The sequence below is a fragment of the Balaenoptera borealis genome, assembly GCF_965194805.1.
Source record: "Balaenoptera borealis genome assembly, chromosome: 3".
Taxonomy (NCBI): Eukaryota; Metazoa; Chordata; class Mammalia; order Artiodactyla; family Balaenopteridae; genus Balaenoptera; species Balaenoptera borealis.
In genome coordinates, this window is record NC_138866.1 from 182,675,978 (window position 1) to 182,684,621 (window position 8,644).

The 8,644-nt window shown below is 44.3% G+C and overlaps 1 protein-coding gene and 1 long non-coding RNA gene across 6 annotated transcripts in view; one reads left to right on the forward strand and one right to left on the reverse strand.

Annotated features, from left to right (window-relative positions):
- Positions 1-6,890, forward strand: LOC309626080. Of its 2 annotated transcripts, none has more exons than XR_014242953.1 (3): positions 1-1,519; positions 1,797-1,906; positions 4,263-6,890. It is a non-coding gene; the product is annotated as an uncharacterized lncRNA (long non-coding RNA). The 2 variants fall into 2 exon arrangements; XR_014242954.1 differs by having other exon boundaries at positions 5,922-6,890.
- SVIL (supervillin) overlaps positions 1-8,644 on the reverse strand; it is a 239,797-nt gene that overhangs the window by 175,043 nt on the left and 56,110 nt on the right. The gene's annotated exons all lie outside the window — the stretch shown is intronic.

Sequence of the window (8,644 nt, forward strand, 5' to 3'; positions counted from 1 at the left end):
AGAAGAAAGAAAAATTTCTACTCGGAAATCTAAGAAAACAGCAAACAATATAAGACAGCCACATGTATGAGCAAGGCAAGATACGTGGCTGTGATTCATCTGCTTCTAAAGAGCTTTTTCCCTTTCAATTAATCATCTTACATTGGTGACCACAAATTATAGGCAGTGGTTAGAATATCTTTTTAAACCTCTTATAAAAAATACTCAATTAAAAATACATTTTTTATAGAGTTATCATATGATCCAGCGATCCCACTCCTGGGCACATATCCAGAGAAAACTCTAATTCGAAAAGATACATGCACCCCAATGTTCAAAGCAGCACTATTTACAATAGCCAGGTCATGGAAGTAACCTAAATGTCCATCAACAGATGAATGGATAAAGAAGATGTGGTACATATATACAATGGAATACTACTCAGCCATAAACGAGAATGAAATAATGCCATTTGCAGCAACATGGATGGACCTAGAGATTATCATATTAAGTGAAGTAAACCAGAGAAAGACAAATATCATGTGATGTAACTTACTTACATGTGTAATCCTAAAAAATGATACAAACTAACTTATTTACAAAGCAGAAGACTCACAGACATAGAAAACAAACTTATGGTTACCAAAGGGGAAAGAGGGAGAGGGAATGTTCCCAATAAATTGGGAATTTGGAATTAACATATACACGCTAGTACATGTAAAATAGATAACCAACACAGACCTACTGTATAGCACAGGGAACTACACTCAATATCTTGTAATAACCTATAAGGGAAAAGAATTTGAAAAAGAATATATATATATGTGTGTGTGTGTTATATATATTTATATAAATTATATATATTTATATATATAAATTCAGTTTATATATATAAAGTGAATCACTTTGCTGTACACCTGAAACTAACACAACATTGTAAATCAACTATACTTCAATAAAATAATAAATAGAATTTTAAAAAAAGAAAAGCAAAAACAAACAAACAAACAAATACATTCTTTCCTTCATCTCAAACTCAGTGAATAAAATCATTTCTATGTGATCGTTCTCCAAAGCTCTGATTTTTCTCTGGTGATGAAATTTGACATTTGGTCTAAAAGCTGAGCTATCTTGAGTAAATATGAGTTCTTTCTACGACACAAATTTACATCAGACCCAAACAAGGGGCTTTGGGAAAGAAGCCTTGTAACAAAGGAAGACTCGAAAAGACAGAGTAGGGTAGGTTGGAACTCATCGAGGAGTTGGATGTGTACAACGAGAGGGAGGTGACAAAGGCCCAGGTCCTTAGAAAAAGAGAGAGGCTGGGCAAAGAAGTCGAGACCAGAGTAACCCGTCTAGGGCGTCAGGAGTGAGGGGCTGGGCTAGAACCTGGTCTGCGCCATTAATTCCAGGCAGAGAAAATCTTCAGCATTCATTTCCCTCAAAGGCTGGGGAAAAGAGGGAAAACCGCACCCGTGCTGGAAGTACAACAGAGAGGGACAGAGGGCAGGATGCACTTCCCTGTGTGATTTCCCTAACTGTGAGTAATTTGCACACAGCATGACTTCCCTGGAAGTACACTCATTCCTCACCCTCAAACGGCCGGCTGCCTGTGTGGCACTGCAATGACTCAGCCTGGGAGAGAGGCCCCATACGTGAGCAAGGCTCCAGCCTGAGATCCCGGACGAGAGAGGGAAGCCCTAGGTCTGTTAGTCAGTTAATGGTTAGTTGGTTAGCGGTTAACACAGAGGGGCTTTGGGAAGTCTTTGTTTTAGGGGCTAATGAGGCACCTCTTCGTCTCTCTTCCCGATGTCTAGGCAGTACTGGCTTCTATCACCTTTGGAAAACATCGTCCTAGGAAAGAGTTCACTCAAGTACAAGAGGCCCTGAGCTGGGAAGCAGCCAGCAACGCGCCAGCATCCTAAAGGTCAGAGCTGGGGTCAGTAGCCAGGTTTTGGAAGCATATGGGAGGCGTGCTATCAGAGCCTCTTTTACCTCCTGTAGAGAGAACGGGGTTCATCTCCAGAAGCCCAGGCAGAGGCAATTTACAAGGAAGTGAGCCTGTGGGGAGGAGGCGGATGAGGGGGTGGAGGGCAGTCGACCATTTGAAGTTCCCACAAAGCAAAAAAACATTGTTACCGCCGCTCGGTGAACTTCAGACAGCCGTGAACTCATGACTTGAAGCCACAAAGACGGTTGTGGTTAACACAGACCGACTATTGGATTTAAGGAGACTGTTTTTTTGTGCCAAAAAAATTTATTTGCCTTCCTTCCTCCCCCAAAAATCTGCTTATTATTAAAAAGCCCTGGAGCCTTGGGAACTGGGCTAGAGCAATGTTAGCCTGTCTTTCTCCTGAGCCTCTTGCAGGTACTAAACTGGGGAGGAAGTGCCTGCTTTAGGAAGGAGACCCTCTTTCCACACTGGCTGCAAAGGAAGGGAAAATGAACTTATTTCAAGAAGAAAAAAGGCCAAGAAAACCAAAAGAAGCCAAGAGACAAGGGCAGGAGAGGACATACTCGTCTCTCTTTCTCTTCAGAGAGCATCCCTGTGTCCTTGATATACAGCCCCTGGTACCCTCTAGAGCTGGGGGTCTCAACCTCGCATGTACAGAGGGATCCCCTTGGGGCTCTACTACCAGGGGGCGAGAAAGAAGAAAAGCTCCAGCGGAGATCATGAGCCCACGGACCAAGAAGGAGTTGGAAAGTCCCGTACCTGAAACACTTTCATTCTTGGAATCTGGTTTGTCTAAAGACAAAGGGAAACCTTGGTCACTAGATAATAAAACTTCAGAATATAGCATCTGCAGGAAAACAAAACAATATATCGGCTTCAGTGCACCCATGATAACTTGGGGGAAAAAAACCAAAAGAGCAAGCCCACAGTGAGGCAAGGGTCCAAACTAAGTGACAGGTTGAAGTTTAATTAAACTAGTCAAACCTGTATAAAAGCGGAGAAGATTCCAGAGGAGAACGGGGCACTGGAAGAATCGATACGGTTTTAGTGCAACAGGAAGAGGCGCCCAGCTCAAGGACAGGCCCAGTGGGCTTGTCCAGTCTCTCCAGGGCTCTCTCCATCCTTCTAAAGCATGTCTTCCTGGTCAAAAATAAACTTTCACTGGACTTTCAGATGATTATCTCTACGCAAAAACTCTGACAGGACTCTGTCACTAACTCTAGACCAATTGCATCTGGAGGGGAGATTACGGCAGAGAAAGACAGGCTTTTATCTTAACGTTTCAAAAGACAGGTCTGACAGGAGGTGCAGTGGAGGTGTCCACAGGGAAGGGACATTTCGGTGAGTTGTAGTCACATGTTAGTCGGCCCTTCGTATCTGAAAGGGATTGGTTCTGACCCCCTTGGATATCAAAATCCATGGATGCTCAAATGCCTTATGGAAAGTGGTGTAGTAACAGATGTGGTACATATATACAATGGAATATTACTCAGCCATAAAAAAGAATGAAATAATACCCAAATGCCTTATGGAAAGTGGTGTAGTAACAGATGTGGTACATATATACAATGGAATACTACTCAGCCATAAAAAAGAATGAAATAATGCCCAAATGCCTTATGGAAAGTGGTGTAGTAACAGATGTGGTACATATATACAATGGAATACTACTCAGCCATAAAAAAGAATGAAATAATGCCATTTGCAGCAACATGGATGGACCTAGAGATTATCATACTGAGTGAAGTAAGTCAGAAAGAGAAAGACAAATACCATATGATATCACTTATATGGGGAATCTAAAATATGACACAAATGAACTTATCTACGAAATAGAAACAGACTCATAGACATAGAGAACATACTTGTGGTTGCCAAAGGGGAGGGAAGGGCTGGGAGTTTGAGGTTAGCAGATGCAAACTATTATATATAGAATGGATAAACAACAAGGTCCTACTGTATAGCACAGGGAACTATATCCAGTATCCTGTGATAAACCATCATGGAAAAGAATATTAAAAAAAGAATGTGTACATATATATATATATAACTGAATCAGTTTGCTGTACAGCAGAAATTAATACATTGTAAATCAACTATACTTTAATTAAAAATTTTAAAAATTAAATTTAGAAAACAGAAAAATGTGGTATAGTAGTTGCATATAATCTATGCACATCCTCCGGTATACTTTAACTCATTTCTAGATGACTTATAATACCTAATAAAATGTAAATGCTTTGTAAATAGTTGCCGGTATGCAGCAAATTCAAGTTTCGCTTTTTGGAACTTTCTGGAATTTTTTTTCCCCAATATCTTTGATCTGCAGTTGGTTGAATCCAGGGATGCAGGACCCATGGACACGGAGGACCAACGGCACCCAACTACCACAGTGTCAGGTGCCTCTGGGTTCAGAGTATTGACCAGAGTCTCGTCCCCTCACCAGGCCTCCGAGAGTCCCCCCTTACCGACTCTAGGGATGAGGTTGCCCCAGACCCAACCTTCTCTCTGGCTACTTTCTCCCGTCTTTCTCTTCCTGGATGCCTAGACCAAGAAAGGAGGTTCGTGAAGATATTTTCCCAGAGCCACAGGCGCTTCCCCCACGCTCCCCCAACAAACCTCAAGGCACCTCCCAGGATTCGGCTCAGAGGGCATCCCGGTCCCAGGAGCCTTCCCTGACTGCCTCCCTTCCTCCTCAGGGACCTCGCTCCCTCCTCAATTCGTGCCAAACGCCTGGTTAAAACGACGACTGGAGATCATTCTCAACCATCGTGGGTTAGTTTAGTCACAGCAATAATAGTAATAATAATAACAATTTAAAAATAGTAATCATTTTAGGGCCTCCCTGGTGGCGCAGCAGTTGAGAATCTGCCTGCCAATGCAGGGGACACGGGTTCGAGCCCTGGTCTGGGAAGATCCCACATGCCGCGGAGCAACTGGGCCCGTGAGCCACAACTACTGAGCCTGCGCGTCTGGAGCCTGTGCTCCGCAACAAGAGAGGCCCGCGATAGTGAGAGGCCCGCGCACCGCGATGAAGAGTGGCCCCCACTTCCCGCAACTTGAGAAAGCCCGCGCACAGAAACGAAGACCCAACATAGCAATCAATCAATCAATCAATCAATAAATCTTTAAAAAAAAATAGTAATCATTTTAATTATTTGGACATTTATAAAAAATAAATGTCTCCAAATAAGAAAAATCACATGCCTATTAGAAGGTGTCCACTGACTGGCACTATGAAAACCTACGCACATCTGCGTGGGTCTGTGACAGTGTGGGGACAGCCCAGTTCCATCAGCCCCCAGATAGGCACTTACAATACTGGTGCCCAAGCCGAGGTGACATTCTGCTAGCATCAATGCCAGGACCACGCAAGCTGATGGAAAAACCATTAGCAAGCGACCGGGCTGGCACGAGCAGAAGCCAAGGCTAGAGGCGGACGAGACATGACAACAGGCGTAGGTGCCATAGGAGGTGAGGCAGCAAAGATGCTGAGGGAGAGGGCCCCCCCCGCAAAGATCCTGGGCCCCCCGCCGCCTCTAGAAAGAGCGCAGGACCGACCGCTGGCAATGACACACTGAGGCTGCCTAGGCTTCGTTTTAATATGGAATTGGGGGTGGGTACAGGAAGCTTGGATCAAGAATAAATAATAGACCATTTTAAGAGTACTAAAATGGCCCATTTTATTTGTCAAGTAATTTATCAGAGATTTTGTGATCCTGAACCATTACTCTTGTACTATTTTTACACATTAGGATAACATCCATAGAACATTGAGTATTTTCCTAAATACTGGATTCTTTTACTAAGTAAATGTTGGTCACTTTCACTAAATAAGGGTAGGTTAAATGCATTTCGAGGTACGATTTGACTGTGCCAACTTTTTGTCCTCCATTTCTCTTAACGAAGAGAACTTCTTATGTATTTTTTTCCTCTAAAACGGACTGTGCGTTGTTATAAGCAGGTCTCTGATCTTGTATCTTTGTAGTATTTCACAGCCCCGAGTCCAGTGCTCAAGGAGATGCGGAGAGACCAACAGAAACCAGTGGCACAGGGCAGCTCACTCCCCTGGGAGGGCGTCTGGCAATCAGCACGCCACCAGCTGCAGGAAGATGCCCACAGTCAAAATAGCAACTGACGTGGGGACACAAGAAGGAGAGGGAGCTAAAATAAGCACACAATCCTCCCTGGTGACATCCAGAAACACCACCTCCCCTCTGTCCTTGGGGACACCTTCCTATGGGGACACGCTTGCCACTTTATGGGCTTTATGCTGCCACCAGGTGGGCTTCCCATGTGTCCCATTATAGCACAGGTTCTTAAAAGGCCATGTCAGGTCCTCGTGCATTTTCAAATATGCTCCTGTAAAACCCTGGGAGTTGTTCCACTCCACAGTTCAAAGGATGTATGTGTCATCCAAAATTGCAAGCAGAAAAATTAAGTTAATGGGCTGAATTCTCAATTTTAAGTTCTCTCATACATTATTTTTCAAATTCTTTGGTGTCTCCTACTACTTGCCTAAGAGCAACCACAAAATAAATAAACAAGTAGCAAACAAACCTTGAAGGAAAACTCAGCTTGCTGTTTGACAGATATGAAATCATATTCCCAAGCATATAATATTGTTTACGGCATCCAAATATAGAGCTATGTGTCCCTCAAAATTAATCTGTTGAAATCCTAATCCCCATTGTGATGGTATTTGGATGTGGGGCCTTTGGGAGGTGATTAGGTTATGAAGGTGGGACCCTCATGATGGGATTAGTGCCCTTACAGAAGAGACATAGAGCTTGCTTCTGCTCTCTGCTCTCCTCCAAGGGACGACACAGGAAGAAGGCGGCTGTCTACAAACCAGGAAGGGAGCCCTAACCAGGAACTGAATCTGCCAGCTACTTGCCCTTGGACTTCCCAGCCTCCAGAATCATGAGAAATAAATAAATGTTTGTTGTTTAAGCCACTCAGTCTATGGTATTCTGTTACCACAGCCTGACCTAAGACCTATAGTAAGACAGATAGTAAGAACCACCTTTATATTTACGAATGATATAAATATATACACACACACACATACACACACATATGTATATAGGTATACATGTATATATACACACATACGTCACATACACACATATATTTGTAATTATAATGACACAACATACCATGTGCCAAGTTGCAACACAGAACCCGACATTTCAACATTTCACAGCGTGCCTCAAAGGGTCTGACTATCTCCAAATGCCCTTAAATCTGAACACACCTAAAAATCCCCACAAGAGCACATTTTCCTAGGCAGCCCCAGGAGGCACCCTAGATGTGCAGCCATCACAGCAAAAACAGAACTAAGACCCTTCCCAGGCTCACAGGATCCAGCACACGCTGTTCCCTCTGCTGGAGACACATGGGGTCTCCCCAGTGGACTGGAGTGGGCACAAAGCAACCACCACGATCATGACCCCTCTTTGGACTCCTGGACTCCATCGACCCTTGAAATTCAGCAACTGGTGAGGGCAGATATCTTTTATCACTCTTTGTTGGCTTTACATGTGCATGTTTTCATGAAAATGAGATGACGAGGCTAGGCCTTGCTCTTTCTTTCCTAAATGAACAACAAACACAAATGTAAGAACCTACTGATGTGCAAACTGTATTTGATAAGAAAAATATATACTAAGCGCTGGGGTTCACCGTCAAGCATATGTGCCCATCAACCATCATGGCAGGTAAGGAGGTGATGGGTCCTGGTGGACTCCAGGCCACCCTCCCCTCCTCTCTCTCATCTCTGGGTGCCTGTTACAGATGTGGGTCTCAAAAGCTTCAAGTATGAGGAGCCCCCTTTCAACGCCAACATTGCCTCTTATCCGTAGCACACCAGCAGTTGTGTGTTTAGTGAGACAATGTCAAAAGGCTGCTACGAATTCAGCGATGCATCTCACAGGTTTATATCTTGTAAGTCACAGCACTTATGGACATTTAAAGTAGTACCCTTACGAGTCACGATTCAGCCTGCAGACGGTGCTCAGGAACAACACACAGACCACAGCAATAAAGTGAATATCGTGATAAAGTGAGCCACACGAGGCTGTTGGTTTCCCGGTGCGCATAAAAGTTATGTTTACACTACACTGTCGTCTGTTAAGCGTGCAATAGCATTATGTTGAAAAAGTGCGCATACCTTAGTTAAAAAATATTTTCTTGCTAAACCATGTTAACCATCATCTGAGCCTTCAGGCAGTTGTAGTAGTGACATCTAAGACCGCTGGTCACAGATCACCATAACAGAGTAATAATGACAAAGTGTGAAATACTGTGAGAATTACCAAATGTGACACAGAGACAGGAAGTGAGCAAATGCTCTTGGAAAAAGGCGCCCACAGACTTGCTCAACGCAGGGTTGCCACAAACCTTCAGTTTGTCAAAAGCAAACACAGGATCTGTGAAATGCAATAAAGCGAGGACTGCCTGTGAACTCCTCCAGCCTCTGTGGTAACTCTGAAGGGCAGGGCAGAAGCAGGGCTGTGTCAAGGCGGGGGCCCCCGTGGGCAGGCCTGCCGGGCCCACTTGCTGGCTGCGTGCTCGCCCACTGGTCCCTGGGACCACCTGCTCTAGCCCTCAGGTGGTGGCCCCCAAACACAGAGACAACTTAACTGGACCCCCTGAAAGCACAGGTCCCAAAGGGGAAAGCCCAGTCGGGTCTGTTCCTTGGAGAGGTGG